Source organism: Equus asinus, chromosome 7, assembly GCF_041296235.1.
Source record: "Equus asinus isolate D_3611 breed Donkey chromosome 7, EquAss-T2T_v2, whole genome shotgun sequence".
In the NCBI taxonomy this organism is placed as follows: Eukaryota; Metazoa; Chordata; class Mammalia; order Perissodactyla; family Equidae; genus Equus; species Equus asinus.
The window spans coordinates 56,978,682-56,996,128 of record NC_091796.1 but is presented as its reverse complement, the minus strand read 5'-3'; the positions used below and the strand labels follow the sequence as shown (position 1 = coordinate 56,996,128).

Sequence of the window (17,447 nt, the reverse complement as noted above, 5' to 3'; positions counted from 1 at the left end):
AACAGAACAAGCAAATTAGGACTAGCCTTAAAGATGCAGGTGTGATATCTTGCTCCCTCCAACCAGCACTGTAGATGGGCTCCCCTCCCGCTAGTCCCAACCTTTCAACTGAAAAGGTTGCCTTTGAAGAAAACAAAACCCACTTGCCTTTAGTTAATCACAACCTACTAAAACGATTTTTCCTTTCTCTCAAGGTTCAAGAGCAACCATCTTAGGAGGCTAGACACTGTTAATAGTTACATCCAACTCCGAAAGGGCTCAGGCCTTGGCTGGAAGCAGAAAACTCTGCCAAATTTGTAGAGGGGAGGAAGTGAAGCACCCTCAGCAGAGGATACCAACATTCAGTGTTGAGCATCAACCAGCAAGTGAAACAATACGGCACTGAATTTTATGTCTGCATCCTTGGACGCAAGGCTAGGGAAGAGTTTAATCTCAAAAAGCGGTCATTCAAATGGAGAGAAGTGACTGAACAAGATGTCACAGAGCTCTTTAAGCAGCTGGTTGCTGAAGCCACTCCCTTCTCTTGGCCCTCATTCCTCCATCGTGCGTCCAGGTTACCCCTGTGGAGAGAGGGTTAGAATCGTGGGAAAAGACTAGGTACGGTCCTCGGCCACAAAATCCAGTAATTTTATTTAAAAATATATTATCACACTGTTTCATGCCCTTAACCTACCTGAGAGGAATATTTTAAACAGCATAAAGGTTTTATTCCCACAGTGAGCTCATCCACTAACATCACTGCATTTGCCCATAACAAAACTCTAGCAAACAGCAAAACTCTTTTTCACTTATAATCCAGATGACATAAACCTAGATTTTTATAACAAAAGGACAGGAAGGAAAACATCATACCATTTTACTGACAAATTTGCGAAGATTTCTTTCATAACAATATTCAGCATTGGCAAGGGTGTGGTCACCCTCATATCTGTGGGAATGTAAAGTGCCCCATCCTCTCTGAAAAGCCATCTGGCAATACTTTTTGAGGACTCTCTAAAAGTTCTTATGCCCACCAACTGCCCGCTTAGGAATCTATCCAAAGGATGTAATCAACATATTCAATGCACTGTCATTTATAATAGAGAAAACCAGCAATAGCCTCAATGTCCCTAAGCAGGTTAAAAATAACAATATAACCATAGAGTAGAATATTACAGTCATCAGCAGTGGTATTTCTGGAGAACATTTAAATTACATGAAAAAATGTTCAAGATGGAATGCTAAGTTTAAAAAAAGTATGTAAGTTCTATACATGATTTTATAATTAATCAGTAAATAAGCCTGGAAAGACTTTCCTAAACTGTTAACAGAGGTCATCTCTACAAGTAGTGGAACCACAGGTAATTTCAATCATTTTTATTTTCTTCTTTGTTTCATATTTTCCTAATTATCTTCAATAAGTATATAATCATGAAAAAAAATATTTCAGAGACTAGATCTGTGACCCTAGTTTCAGCCAGGCCTGAAAGACTCTATGGAATAAAAAGTCAGGTTCAAACACAGTGGGCAGAGCGCTGGACCAACAGCAGTGCACCGGGCGCCCCACATCTGTCCCTGACTGGCTGTGCTCACATCTGCCTCACAGGTGGTGACATGAATGGCCACTTTGCAACAGGCCTCATCCTGGTCGCTGATGGCTACCATGCAGTCTGGGACACACCACATGAAGATGTATATGCTCAGTGCTGTGGAGACAGACAGGACAGAGCACAGACCACAACAGGACCTTCTAGAGGCCTGCATTGCCTCAACCACAAAGAGGAGCACACTTGTCCAACCCCATTCCAGGCCACTGTGAGGATCAAAGGCAATAAAGGCCCAGAAATGCCCTACAATGTGTGGGCATCATAATAGATACTTATACAGGAGACGGCACCATTCCAGTCACCTGGCTGAGCTCAGGGGCTATGATGGGTTCCTATCCCTGTCCTGCTGCCAAGGGAAGGTTTCCAAGAGCTGAAGAGCTGTCCTGCCAGGCACAAGTAAGTGTGCATCTCCTGGGAACTCGCTCTAGGTCCCACAATCTCGAACACTTAGGTTTGTCCAAGACAGACAATATTTCACAAGAAGTACATGTTGATATGTATGGTTGACTAATCTATGCCCCCACGGAGCGGAATGGAGAATCTTAAAAATATGATTGCATTTTCATTTTTTTTCCCAACTGTGATGTAGCATTCCACGTACTGGGCCAAGCTGGATTCTTCTGAGTGAACAGACAACCGAGGAGGGCCTCATCTGACCTTATCCCAGACCCACAGAAGACGGAGGGCTCGTCGTCCTCAGGCCTCCAATCATCCCAAGAAAACGGGTTCTGATGCTCCAAAAACCTACACCCAGAGAAGACTACCAGAAGTGGTCTTTACAGGACGGTGCTGAACACATCCAGGCAGCAATAAGACTCCTGCTGATTTTTACTTTGCCTCTCTTTCCAGGAACTCAAGGTTCAATGTAGACAAAGCAAAGCTGCCAATGGCCCAATTCTCAAAACCAAGGCTCTTACCACAGGCAAGAGAGGCAAAGACAGCAGAGGTTAGAAATAAGAACGGGAACAGAGGTAAGAGGGTTATAAATCAGAGCCACAGACAAAGGCAGGAAGGAAGAAGGAAGGAGCTTGCTGGCAGGATAGAGTCACTAGGGCCTATATGGGGACAAGCAGAGAAATGGCACCATCCCCCTCTACCCAGGTGGTGAGTGGTCCCTGATGAAGAACTTCTGACCTGGGCTCTGTCTCGTGCAGCTCCAGAGTCAAAGCCCAGACCCCAAGGGAGAGACTGCCTGGGCTGCGTCCAGCTCCACCCATTGTTTACAAGTGGTGTGACTTTGGGCCATTTCAGGCCTTCTTGTTGCCTGCCTGCAAACTAGGGGTGGTAGCAGTACTATAGCATAGGGCTGCTGTGAGGATTAAATTAGTTAATATACACTCAGCACTAAGAACAGCCTGGCACATAGTCAGTGCTATGCAAGTGTTTGGAATGGCTGCTGCTAGTCTCTGGCCAAGTGCCCGGGTGGAGGTGGGGCAGCCAGAGGTCCAGGAGCCCTTCCAAAAGCAGCCTGGCCTCCTGCTCTCCGGCTCTTGCCTTCAGAAGCAGTGCGATTTTTTTATGGAAATTCCCTCCCCAACTCTGTGTAGAAGTTGCAGGCCCCTGGGGCCACAGACATAAAAACAATGCCTGGCTGTGCCTCCACCAGCCGTCACAGCCCAGCCCATTTCTGGATAATGGTGGCCATGCACAGGAACCAACAAGGCACCACAGGAAGCCTGCCATTCTGCAGCCCCTAGAGGCAGGGAGTCCGAGCACAGAGGGTCCTTGCCACACCTCACTGGACAGATGGCTAGCCAGGGGTGGAGGGGATGAATCCCTTTTGCAAACTAGATGGAACGGCGTTACTTTGAAAAGAAATTCTAGGTCCAGCTAGGGACCATGTGGATGAGGACACACAGATGTCACTCATACCCACCCAATTCCTGACCTTAACATCACTTGAGCAGTCCAGGCTCTGAATCCTGTCTGCAAAGAGAAAAGCAAGTCATTTGGCAGGGGCCCAACTTAGGAGGTGGCTTTGTAATATGAGCAGTGTGTCCGCTAACAACTAGAGCAAGACCATTAAGTTCATTACACCTGTCACTCTGCCAGCTGACTATCCAAATTGCCAGAGATGAAAGTACATTATGCCCAAGGAGTGCCACCCAGCCCCCTCCCAGGGCAGCACACACACTTATCTCAGACAATTTGTTCTCAGTGTCTGCACCTGCAGAAGGAACGCAACCATAAACAGCTTGAAACTTGGCTTTGAGAAATCTTAGGGCCTGAGCAGCTAAGAACAAAGTTTAGTTTCATCCGAAGCAGGTCCCTGGGAGGAAGACTAGGTACCATGCCCCCTGGTACGGAGGAGGGAAGAATGGGGGGAGGGGGGGTAAGAAGAGGAAGGTGAGGGGCAGGGCAAGGGGGCAGAGCCGCCCAGCAAAACCAAGGACACAGGGCTGCTACGCGGATTCTGCTGCCCTGCAGCACTGCCAAAAATAAACGCAAGAGACACACCCTTTTCATTTCTGAACCAAGTCACAGAATTCTAGGCAGTAGGCAGACGCCTTCCACGCAGCTGCACATCCAACAGGCTCCCTGGGTGCACAGCGCCCAGCGGGCCGGCTGCAGAGTGCGTTTGCAGTGCAAGCGTGTTGCAGACAGCAGTAATTTATTTATCCCTGTCATGTAACATTAGCAATCTGTCTGGAGCTTGGCAAGCACCAACTTGCACTGTCATATAAACTGTCTGACAAACTTAAAGTTTCATAAATGCTTCTCTTTTCCAGCAGACAATAAAGCATCATAAAAAAAAGCTGTCATCTCCTTTTCTGTTCCTTTTCTCTCTTCCTCTTCCAAAAGAAAAGAAAAGAAAGAAAAGGAACAAAAAGAAAGAAAATCAACAACAAAAGAATCCATGCAAACAGAAATGATCCCTCAGCAGGATTCTTAACCTTGAAAGTCTCAACATTTTTCCAATGCCAAGTAAATGAGTAAATAAATGGATGGGGGAGGAGGATGGAATGGTGGGGGTCAGTCATGAGGGGGGTACGGAGCAAAATCTGCAAAACAAAAGTACAGTCATTAAAAATTAATAAAGGGTGTGGACATCAGCTCCCCACCCCCTTCTGCTCATGGGGATTTGAGCCAGACATTCTGCATCCTCATTAAGTGGTGTCTGGCAGGCTGCCGGAGTTTTAGTGGGTTCTGGGAATGCCAATATATTAACCAGAGGACTTTTTGCATACCCTTTAGAGTTTTTATTCTAGAAAAGTCAACCATTTGGCACAGCGCAGCCTTATTTTTGTCCGGGAAAGCTCTCAGCTGCCAATCAAGGGAGAAATTATAGCTATGTTCTTCGTAATTTCCAAGACCTATCTGGAAAACAAGTTTGGTGGAAAGAAAAGTCCTCACAAAAACAGCTTAAAAGGCCAAAAGTACCATTTTTAGTGGGAATTCAAAGAAAAGCAGTCCATACTTAAATCACAAGGATATGAGACAACACAAACATTATTTTCAAGTCTTCCTATGATAGAGAAAAAAGCAATATTAATTGGAAATATGAACCAAACGTTCCTGTAACAATTAATAATACAGGTGCTTGCCTGTTTCTTCAGTTGCCTAATAATGAAGCAAATAACACCACAAAAAAAATATCTCCCTAAAAAGTGGTAGGTCAGGTGGCCTACATTTTCAAATGATAGGCAGAAGCTTTACATTCCTATTTTAAAACTTAAGATTCACCTCCCATGCACACCTATAATATAGGTCAAGGTGTAATTCTAGACTAACAAATCCCATGTAAGCAGAAAGTCACTTTGACATCAGAAAATCATGGCTTCCAGGAGTTTTCTGAGACCCAAAAAAGGAAGAATTGAAAGGAGGAAGGGAAGAGGGGAGGAAGGGAGGAAGGAGCAATTTGGGACTACATAGCAATTTTGCCACTGTTGACATTTAATAGGCATGTGTTAAAGTATGTTAAACACTTCTAAAAATTTTCCAGGTTGACATAGGCTGGTCTTTTATAGCCATCGCTCCTAGAGTTTGCTTTATTCTCTATTAACTCTTGCCCAAAGGACAGACACAGCACAGAGACTCCATAAGCCTAGATTCAGAAGAAAGATGAGAAGAAACATGGCAAGGGATACCAGAAAGATCTGACCAGTCACAGCTGCAAGTGTTCCTGCCCCAAGCCCTGAGAGTGCTTGGGGTTTACACGATGACACAGAGCAATCACCTCCTGCCCAGACAGTCTCTACTTGACCGCAGGCCAGAAATACCCTGAGAGCAAAAGTCACTCTCGCCTCTCCGGGTTCCCTGTCAGGCTGGGAGGTGCCCCTCCAGCAGCCCAGATAAAAAACAGACAGTGTCCCATGAACTGCAAGGCTGCTCTGCCAGGCTGCTAAGTCAACCAAGACAGCAGCACAGTCCCAAATTGTAAACACCTCTGCAGACAGACGGGTCCTTGCTCTCAGCACGCCAGGCAGGAAAACTATTCTTAGAACACTGTCAGCAGTTAGGGGAAAATAAATATTTGTCTATGTATGTATATACTCCGGTTGGAGAGAGGGGTGGACTTTGAATCTCAAATGATGTGCCAACAAATTGGCACAAAATCCATTAATAAGCAGCTGGCACTGGCTGGGTTCCTCTGCAGGATTATTGTCATGCAAACGGAGCCCCAAAGAGGATTCAAGAGACATCCCTAAAATCCTGCTGGGGAAAGACTTCTCCATGGTAAATACAAACCTACACGAACTAGAACCATGGCCAACAACAGCACATTCTTCCAAGGGTAACAGCAGAATGTTAAGAAATTAGAGAAGTCTCTTAAAACAAGGGAGGAAGGTAGCTATAACTCCATTACAGCAAATCCCTTACTGGCATTTACAGTCTCAGCCCTAATTCCTAACAGTGTGTTCAATGTCAATAGCAAAGTGAAGCTCTTAAAAGAATTAAGCTTTCAGAGATCATGAGGAATTTACCCCCACTGTTATGCAAGGGCCATCAAATGGCATTGAAGGGTTGATAGCAAACCCAAATTATAATTCAACAAATGTACAAGGGTAGTATTCAGATCTACTCATTTGTCTTTGTAATGACTCAAATTTGACATTATGATCCTTTACTGAACATAAAGAATATGTTCCAAGAGAACTGTGCAGAGTACAAAGGCAGATGTAGAGATGACAGTAAACCCAATATTAAGAAGACAATATTAAGAAGACTAGAGAAGACAACACATTCATATGCAAAATGCAGAACATGACTTGATGCAATGGCAGTTTCTCAGTGCAGACTCTACAGAACCTTTGCTGTAATCCAATACTCAGTCCTGAAGCTCCAGGGGAGATACAAAAGGGAGAATACCTTTCTTGGCTAGCAAAACAAGGGGAAAGAGCCATTTTAAAGGGACGTTTCCTAGCCCTAGCCCTGAGGGAAGGCACCAACCTCCATGCCAGCCACAGGACCTATATATTTTTAAGAGCCAAGACTGCTCACCATCTCTACCCACCTCTACTGCAAGAAACTTAGTAACAGTAGCCCTCAGAATCAACCTTTTGTACAGCTTATCTCGTTTCACATCCCACAATGCCTAACACTTAGTAGGTCATCAACAAATATTTATGACAATCGTAATTAACATTTAGAAAGCGGCACTGAAACATAAGTGAGGGATGAGAAGTTGCCAAAATAATTAGAAGAGAAAAAGAGAAGGGAATAGATGGGACACAGAGGAAGAGAAAAGAAGCAAATCAAAATTACCCAATTCTAGCTAATTAAAAGACTCTTCGGGGAAAACAAAAATTAAGCTAGTTTATGTGGCCATTGCCACTCAGCAATCATTCCAATGCCTGGGTAGGAGCGAGGAAGCCCTGCTTGCTTTAAAGAGTTTCTCCCTGTCCTGACCCGCAGCGCGGTGACCCGCCAGCTAACCCGAGAACCAGGGCACTAGCAGATGCGCCTTCCCCAGGTGCCACCCACCTACCACGCATCCATGTCGTCCTTCTGAAAACCTCTGCCTCAATGGGAAGCCTCCTTCTTTTCCAATTAAAAACAAAAAAGTTTAAAAACAAGCAAATGCTTTCTCCGCCACCACAGCGAATTAACCTGAACCCACGGTCTTCCAGCAGCTTACTTACAGGGCGCGCCCCCAACCCCAAGCCGGGCGGCGCGCCGGGCACGGGTCCCGGAGAAGCTTCCTCCCCGCCGTGCAGGGCAGACCCCACAACAAAGGCAAGTGCCGGGCCCAGGCTGGGTGCTCGTCGCTTCCTGTTTATTCCTCCGTGAGGGTCAAAGAGAAATTCAACACACGCCTGCTTCCTCCGGGGCTCGGAGACCCAGCCTAAGAGTAACAGCAGCCGCCCGAGACAATCGACTTCCCAGCCAACGCCGGGAGCTCCAGGCGGCCCCGAGACCGACGTCAACGCGCGTGGGGGGACCCGGGCAGACGCCGGGTGAGGCGGGTCCGAGGGGCCGGGGCGGGGGAGGCAGGATGCGGGGTGCCGGGGCGCAGAGCCGCGGGGCTGCGGGGTGCCCGGCTGCAGGACGCAGCGCACAGGGTACGGCCCGCTCCCGCCCCCTTTTCTTCCCGCAAACTCCCCGGCAAGGTCCTGCACGATCTTCCCGCCTCCCGCTGACCTCTAGTCCCCCCGCCTGCAGTGGTTCATCGAGAGGCCCAAGGGAACTGAGACTGCAGTTTGGGCAGCCACCCCCACGGTCACCCCGGCCTCCCCGTGGTGCAGGATCAAGTCCTGCAACCGCGGGACAGCCAGCGCTGAGGCACCGGGAAATAGAAAACGGGGTAGGGGTCGGCAGCGTTCCTCCAGCAGAGCATACCCGCAAGGGCGGCGGGGCCGCGGTTCGGGGGGTGCAGGGACGCCCTCCCCACACCCGCCTCCAGGCGAGCGCCTTGCCCACCGGCTACACCGCCTCACAGACCTCACGCACTCGTCTCCAGGGGACTCGCCGGGGTGGGGAGGGCGCACAGTGCCGGGCCGCTCCCTCCAGCCCCCTCCGACGGCGCAGGCTCGCGGACGTCCCGTTCCCGGAGCGTCCTGTCCCCGCGTCCCCCGCCACCCCCCTCCCCCGGCCCCAGCGCAGCGCTGAACTTGGGCCAGACGCCGCGACCACAGCAACCACCTCGGGTCCGCACTCACCTGCGGCTGCCCCTCCGGAGCGCAGGCGGGGACCGCCCGCAGTGCGGCTCGCCGGGCCACCTAGTCCTGCTGGCCGCGGGGGAGGGGCGCGGGGGTGCGGGCCGCCGCGGCTGGGGGCACGCAGCGGGCCGGCGGGGAGCGCGGCGCAGCGCGCCGGGTCTCTTTAAGAGCCGGGGATCTTCACCCGGGCCTCCCCCGCGCTCCCCGCCCCCCTTTCACTTTCCCAGGGACTCGCAGCCTGTCTGGCGGCGGCGGCAGCGGCGGCTCCTCCCCGGCTCGCAGGGGATCCCCGGCCGGCCGCGGAGGCGCGCGGGGCGGGCAGGGCCAGCCGCACTCGCCCGCCTGGCCCGCCGGGCCCTGCCCGCAGCCTCCGGGCGGGGGAAGTGGGTAGACGGTGCTGCGGCCGCCGAGGGAGGTGTCGTGCCTCCCGTCGCCGGAGGGGGGGAGTGTCCCGCCTCCCGCCGCCGCCGCCGCCGTCTGTCTCCAGCCGTAACTGTGCTCGCCGAGGCTGTGTCTGTCTCCAGCAACTCCAGTCTCTCCTCCCTCCCCATCCCCCTCCGCGGCGGGGACCCGGCCTGAGGCCAGGCCGCGGGGGCGGGGGCCGCCCTGCTGGCTGAGGGGTGGGCCGGCGCTGACCCCGCGCGCACAGCCCGCACCGACCTCTGCAGGCTCCGGGCACGGAGCTGGGGGCGTGCAGGCGCCGAAGCCGGGGGACCCCAGGGCTCAGCGGGGCCGGCCGGCTGTGCACACGACAGAGGGCTCGGCCTCGCGGGGCGCGCGCCCACCGCCGGCCGGACAGGGAACTCCAAGTGCCGAGAGACGTCAGGCTGGGGGGCCCGGAGAAGCCGGCTGGTTCAGCGCACCACCTACCTCGCGGGCTACGTGCGCTCATCAGGCAGCAGGCCTTCGGATACCAGCCCCAGACACACAGTAGGGCTGCAGGACACTTAGTGGGACGGATGAATCCGCAGTGAGCCAGCCCCGCAGGGCTCCTCCTGACCCCACGTGGTCACCCCCTTAGGATGCCCGCCCTCTCTAAGGGAAATGGCTCCAGACTGGAAAGTCAGATGGATTCTTCCCGCCACGACCCTTTCTCCTTGAAGGACCTACATCCCTCCTCCTCTGAAGGCTGCTTCGGACTTGAACTCCACTTGAGTGCAGACAGTATGCATTTTGTCTTCCAGAAGAACTAGCATTGCCATCAGCCAATTTAGCTAAGTTTGATAGGGGTTTGGTTACTGCCATAACGTATGGGCATTTTAACCCAATTTTATTACAGTCACCCAAATTGGACAATTCCGCTCTGCCAAAATTATCCCCCCTGCGCTAATACCAAAATATACTAACCTGAGGTTTCAGGCAGGGCCTAACAGAGGTGCAGCCAAGTAAAGGGGTAACAATTTTCAACCTCTCCTCTCCAAAACTGACCGGCTCATACTTCCATAATACCAGAGACAATCTTTTGAAATCTATGATTAACTCATCAGTAACTGCTTTGTTAGTGAAATGTTGGCATAATTCCACTTCCTCTAAAGAGCCAACTATCATGGTAATTGCTATGTAGAATTTGATCGGTGCTCATATGTAATATAATAATAACTAACATTTATTGAGAGCAATATGCCAAGCCCTGTACTAAGTACTTTACATAGATTGTGTTATTTATTCCTCACAATAACTGTGGCAGCTGTTACTTCCTCATTTTACAGATGAGAAAGTTGAGGCCATGAAAGATTTAGTAACTCGACCCCAGACCACAAAGAGACGGGCTTTAAAATGCCTAACTGGCGACATATACAGCGGGGAGTTGAACCATACTGCCACCTACCTACAGTAGCTTTGACATCCAGTTCAGCTGAGCTCAGCCCAGCAAGAATTGACACCATCTGCTCTATGCCAAGCCCTGTGCAGGCGCCAGTCTACAATGCCCAGGTCTCAGGCTAATGGGGGAGCATTTAGACTAGTGGGGCAACTTTGAATCTGGCTGCTAGGGTAAACTTTTTCAAATAATCAGTGAGCTGATAAGTGCTTAATACAGGTTATCTGAATCTGACAAGCATATACTTGTGAGTTTATATTTAATGTACATGAATGCATACCACACTAATAACAGCTCACATGCTATGGGGTTGGAGAATTGTGTTCTTACCCTCTTGGGGTAGAAAGAGAAATGGCTTTTTCCTTCTAAACCAGAAACTGCCCATGGACAGTGAAGAAGAAAATGTTTTTTCCAAGAACACGAAACAATTTGTTCTTCTATTTCAGTTGTGTGTGATTTCCTTGTGTATAATTTAACTGTTTTAAATTGAGAGCTGAATTTTAAAATCTTAACTTCAATTTTCCCATTTATGATGAATCTTAATTAATCTTGCATTGCCTTTTCTTATTGTCTTCCATAATTTATAACTAGAAACTGAGGATCCATATTTCCATTTCTAGGAAATAGCTATGGGAGGAAACTTTCCCTTCGTTCTCCACTCTGTCCTCCCTGTACTTGTTTTCCATTTCAGCTGTTCTCCTCCATACCCCTCCAAACACACACACACACACACACACACACACACACACTCGTTACAGCAATGGGAGAGTTGGAGGCACTTGGATATATGTTTGCTCTCTGTAAAATTCAACACAATCGTCTGTCAGCTTTACCCTGACCATTAGTAGTCTGTTGCATTCACTCCAAGGGCCCAGACTGAAGCCCAGGAGAGCAGGGCTTTGTTCTGCTCAAAATAATGGAGAATGTGTATCCTCGGCACACAGAACTGTGCCTGACACTCACTAACGGGTCAAGAGATATTTGTGGAATAAATGGAACCTCATATTGGGATGGACAAGTAAATAATATTGAGGTAAAATATCACCAAATTTGGTGGAAATCAACTGAAATTTGTTTCAAACAGTGGGACATGAGAAAAATTCTCTCTCAGTATAAATCCATTACAGTTTACCTAGGATAGATTATATTCCAACCATACTTAGTCCATTGAAGAAGGCCAGTCGTCTAAGGAGACAAAAATAGAAAGGGTAAACTGAGCAAATGTTGAAAACAAAAGATTCTGAGGGCCCCAAATGACCACAAGATGAACGTGAGAATATCATTCTGTTATTTGGATCTCATGCATAACATTTAGATGAAACTTAAGCTATCCAGAAAGACAATCTATCCTACTCTTTGTACCTTTTAACTTAAGTAAGAAGTGGAGAAGAGGAAGTGAAAGAAGCTTGCATTGAGGGTAATTCTGCTGAGGATGTAAGAGCCCCAGTCTGGATAAATATATAGGACCAGAATCCACGAACAAGCTCACCTCCAGAGAGAGGCATCTGTCCCATATGCCTAAACGATGTCATGGGCACATTTCCTCATGTTACTCTGCACCATCGTACTGTCTCGGTGTTCAACCTGCAACCTGGAGATAATAATTCCTACCTCACAGGATCTGTTGTGAGGCTGGCCATATCCCCATCTACACACATATACCCTCTCAGGGATCTGGCTGCCCCCACTGCTCCAGGACCCACAAACTTTGCTCCTCCTTCAATGCTCCTCCTTTAAAATCACAAAGGACAGAAAGGAAAATATTTTGCAGGTAGCTTCTGCTTTCAGCCTTCTACTCTCCTTGAGAAAAAAAACCAATGCAGTATCTGCTCTCTCTCCTTGAAGGGAAGGGAGTAAAGGAAAAGGAAAAATATAGCAAAAAAGAATGTAGATGATTACCTCAAAGATTATTCCTCCAGACACATTTATGAATGGTATCTATACCTCAGTTAACAAAAATGATGGAACAATTCCTGACCAATGACTAATTATTTTCAAATCATTTACAAATATTAAGGAATAGTGAAGTCTCCTCAGTCTGTTAAGACCACAGCAGTTTACAGCTTCTGCTTCTTATGGTCCCCAGATGGCCCCCAAATTAACCCACACCCCTGCAGAGCATCTCAAGGCTCCCTGACCACTTCCTGAGCTTTGGGGCTCTCCCTCTGCTGCAGTTACCAGCAGCTGGGTGTAATTGACTGCTCCAGTCCCACCCTATGCTGTTGCTTTCTGACACATGGTCTGGTCAGCTCCTTCCTAGAGTATAAATTGTCAAGGAGTTCAGCATTTAGCATAGTACCTGGCCCAGAATGTACTCGATAAATATTAGCTTTCTCAGTCCTTTTCCTTGCCAGCAGGGACAGACTCTGTGGTGACTTTGTACCATGTCAAGTTATCCACACTGGATCTGCGCTTCCCAGAATTCGCTTCCTCTGGTGTTCCAGGTACTGAAGTAAATTTCTAAGCTGAAGATAGAGCTGCTCCTGCCTAAGCTGCCCCATCAGCAAACTGAAACTTAGATAACTTTCATGTCCCTGCAAATGCTCTTCTTGTCCAGAGACACAGTTCCGTCACGCGCCACACAATGAAGTCTTGGTCAATAGCAGACGGATTATAGTATTTGACAATGCCTTCTTCCTGGGTGGTTGGGAGGGTAAAGTGGGTTGACAGAGAAGGGAGAACCTGACAAACTCTTCCCCATGGACGGTTGGGAGGGTGAAATGGTTGATGCAAAATATAGGTTATGACAATGCCACCACACAGAGGTTTGGTGGACAATGGAGATTATGATGTTTTCCTCTTGGGGGGATGGGAGGGTGAGGGGGGCTGGAGGAAAACAGAGATTATGACCACGCCTCTCCTCACACGACCAGGAAGTGGCAGTAGTGGAGAGCATGTGGTGACTTGACCCCATAGGGCCCTGGGTAGGGTCTAAACAGGACCGATTGACCCACTTGGAATGGGTGGGATTGGGAGAACAGGGGGGAGCGCTTTCCGCTCTGAGGCTGGAAAGATCCGCAGGAGTCTCAACCAGGCCGGACACAGAGAGGCCTATGATACCAAGGAGAGCCCCGCCCACACCCCGGTGTGATTGGCCCTTGAGGCTGCCTCTCTTCCGCCTTTTGGCCAGTCCCAGCTGACCCTCAGAGCCCTCACCTCAACCCCGTCAGTGCTGCCCAGCGACGACCCTCAGTCTCTCTCCTAGGGTTCACCCACACCAGCAGCATCTAGAGACCACCTACCAACCCCTGATGTGTTCCCCACCCACGGCCTAGCTGTGGTGGAGCCAACGAGGGGAGAGCTCAGAGCCCTCGTGGTGCCCCTGGGTCTGCACCTCCTCAGACTATGGCCACGGTCTGTCCCACTCAGGAACTTCTTCCTTGCTATGCTATGCCATCCTCCCCGTTGGCCCTCGGTCATCTCTGCCACCTCAGGTTCTCAGCACCTTCCTGAATTGGCCCACATGCAGCCTCCCCTAATAACCTCACCTGTCTGGGGTCCAACCCCACAGGATCTCCAGCCTGTTTCTTCTGGAGGAGGGGAAGGGCGTCTCTAGCCAGCAGACAGGAAGGTAGGGTGCAGTCACTGTGCATCTCCCGAGCCACCACAGGACACTGGACAGGCTGGTGGACTGCCCAATGGCCTCTTTTATCAACCACATCCAAAGATGGAAAGTAGAAGAATGTTCTCAAGCTAGCAAGGACCTGGGCAAAGGGAATCCAGAGTTGCTTGTGTGTCCACGTTGGGGCTGTGTGGGGCAGGAGGTGGCCCGTGGCAGGCAGGGAGTGGAGCATTTTCGTGTGCTCTTCATGGGGTTCTCCCCATGGTCCCTGGGGCTGGATGTCCCATAACACCCACATTCAGGGTCGCAGCGGTCTCCTTCCTGAAATTGTACTGTGAGAGAGGGGTTGGGCAGAAAATCCATGGCAGGGTCTTCTGTCTGAGGCCAACACCCTTGCTGGCCCTGCCTGTGCTGACAGGAGCATCTTGACCTCTCAGAAACAGAAACAGAGAGGCTCATGAGGCCACGATTCAGACTGGGCATGTGTGAGCACCTTCCTTGTGTGGGGACTACACTCAGGACTGGGGATACAGGGGGTAACAAAACGGGGCTGCCTGCTTTCAGGTTGTCCAGTGTCATGGGGAAGGGAAACAGTAATCAGACGGACCCACAAACACATTTGTGATTACAGTGGTGATAGGACAGTGAAGAAGAAGCCAGGGGGATCTGAGCTAGCACGGGGCCAGGAGGGCACCCTCGAGGAGATGACTGAGTGGATGATGGGCAGGCATAGCCAGGTGGCTGACACCCAGTGTGAGGGAGGAGCACACGCAGAGGCCCAGTGGCATGAAGGAGATGGGCCAGTTCTGGGAACTGCCGAAGAGGAGGGGGCTTTAGAGCTGTGGGCATGGGCAGGTGAGGAGCCCCGTTCCTGGGACCGCAGCAGCTGATCGGGAGACGCAGGCCTGGCAGACCCCTTCCCTGGGAGGTGTGGAGTGGGGAGGAGCCCTGGATAGTCAGGGATCAGCGCATCTGCATATAACAAAATGTCAACCTAGCAATGACTGGGAAAAGGAACATTAAGTTCTTCTCTCTCATGTAAAGAAGTCTGGATTCTCTATGCCAAGATTAGGGCCCTTTCTCCGTCTTTCTGCTCCATCACCCTCCCGTGGCTTCCACCCCCGAGGTGCCACATGAGGGGGTCCAGCCATCACGTGCCCACTCCATATCTGCAGGAGGAAGGAGAGGTGGCAGCGAAGGGGCTGCTGCCTCACTTCCAGATCCTCCTCAGAAATCCCACACAGCCCTTCTGCTCAAAACTTAGTCACGTGACCACACCAGGGCTCAAGGGAGCCAAGAGCCTGGTCTTCTTGGGATGGGTGCGTGGCTCCGTAAGGAAGAGGAAGAGGGTGTGTGCATTGAGATGACAGGAGCCGCCTGAACAACTGCCAACCCCCTACTGTCGTGTCCCGGACAAGCTCATCTGATGGTCGGCAGACGAATTCCTGGGCAGGAGGCAGGTTCCCTCCCTGCAGGGACTGGGGGACACAGGCCCTTCATCCTCGGGGTCCTCCCTCCTCTGGGTCAGGCCTAGACTTGTCCTCTGACTTGCTTTCACAGTAGACATCCCAAGGAGTCCACTGGGCTGTTCAGGTTCTCCATCTCTCTCTCTGTTTTATTGCTTGTTTTGTCTTGTTTTACAGTAGTAAAGATATTGATCTGGGTGAAGGGCTATGCTCTGTCAATGGCCCCGACTGTAAACCATTCGTTACACACTTGTAGTCATTACACATGTTTAGCACTGACTCCAAGGGAAGCAAGATGCTAGGACCCTGGAGGACACAACAGAATGAGACACGACTTTGACCTACAGCGGTCTATGTCTCATCAGGAGAAACATTTTGGTAGTTAGTGGAATCAACACAAGAAATATTTAGATATTGAGATTATTCTGGGGATGAAGTAGATCAGCTTGGGTGCCTTCAGCTTCATATCAGAATTTCTGGCCCAAAGTGGCTTCAGTGAAGGTGGCTATGGTCTCACCAACAAGGAGTCCAGAGTCAGGAGGCCCCAGGGCTGATGAATGCATCAGGGGCAGCCTTGCATCAGCTCCTCTGGAATTCTCTCCACCTCACAGGGTCTCACTGTGGCTGCTACAGCATCACATACTCACCCTACCAGGTCAAAGGCAGAGAGCGATGACTGATTCCTCCCATCTGCCTTTCTTTAGTTAAAGAGAGAAAACTTTCCCAGACACCACCTGCCTCCTACAGAGGCGTCCTCTCGGGCCCTATTGGCCGGACCTGGGTCAAATGCCCTCTTTGCCTTCAGCCAATCCTAGCAAAGTGGAAGGGGAGGACCGTGACTGATTCCCTCCAGTCAAGATTCATTCCCTGGGAATGGGCCACTCTCTCTGAGCCCATGGCATCAGGAGACCAGAACGATTTACATTATATTTTTTGATATTACCGTTATTCAGTGTAGAAGAAAGAAATGACTGCTGGGGAAAATACCAACAATGTTTGCAACAGGAGGCAAGGAGGTCAAGGACCAAACGTCCAGGTGTAGATAATGGGTTGTCACTGTGGATGTAGAAGTCACCGAAATGACGACAGGGGTGTGGTGGTGCCAGCAGTGAGCGGGGCTAAAGTCTTCGCAGAGGACCACAGCGATGGGGAAGGGGCAGACAACTGCATCGGAGGGGTGATGGGTGCCGTCCAGGAAGGTGCTTCCACCTTCTCAGATGGGCAGCCTACTCCCTCGGTTGTCCCGGGCCCCTGGCGTGAGGACCGTGAGGACCGTTCCTCTTCTTTGAGTCTGCCTCCTCTGTCCTTGCCCCAGGCCGCATGCAGCCCGCCCAGCCTGCGCTCGAGCTCCCTTTCCCGGGGTCCGTCCTCAGAACCCACCGTCAGATGGGAAAAGCTGAGGAGCAAAGGGCTCAGTCCCGGCGTCAGGATCCAGGCATGCTTAGGGTCATGGAAACTCCTGGGTAAAGCTTCGGCGATGGGCGGGGCTCCAGGGAGGACCCATACCAGGTGACAAAAAAGCCTGCTCCCTGCTGGCTCGCAGATCCACGAGGGTCCTGCGTGCATGAGGTTGTGGGCTGCCCTGCGTGGGCGGGTCACCGCCCCCACATCCAGTGAAACGTGGGCTCTGCGATGAAGGGGAGAGAGCTGGCTGCCGCTAGGGGCAAAGGATGGGGCATGGCGTCGGGCCAGTGGCTCAGGAGGGCAGTGACAGCTGCCTGGAGATTTGCCGGCCGAGTTGCCTGGTGATTAGCCACACTACCAAGACTGAGCTGAGAGCCACGTGGCGATTGGCCAGGGGTGCGGCTGTGACATCAGGAGGAGGGCATTGTGACGCACAGGGAGGTTATAAAAGCCGGTGCCCGCCGCAGGCCTCACTGAGGGGACAGATGGCGCCTCCCCCGAGCTCCTCCT

The 17,447-nt window shown here is 50.7% G+C and overlaps 1 protein-coding gene across 31 annotated transcripts in view; it reads right to left on the bottom strand.

Annotated features, from left to right (window-relative positions):
• Nucleotides 1–9,045, bottom strand: part of LDLRAD4 (low density lipoprotein receptor class A domain containing 4) — a 428,527-nt gene extending 419,482 nt beyond the window's left edge. For 3 of the 31 annotated variants that reach the window (XM_070513517.1, XM_014837308.3, XM_070513507.1), the window contains exon 1: nt 7,670–8,110. The gene's annotated coding sequence lies outside the window, so the exon portion shown is untranslated. Of the gene's footprint in view, nt 1–7,511; nt 8,111–8,366; nt 8,615–8,686 lie in introns of those variants that run through there. The other 28 variants (XM_070513502.1, XM_070513527.1, XM_070513508.1 and 25 more) reach the window with 24 other exon arrangements.
• Nucleotides 9,046–17,447: the final 8,402 nt, after the last annotated feature.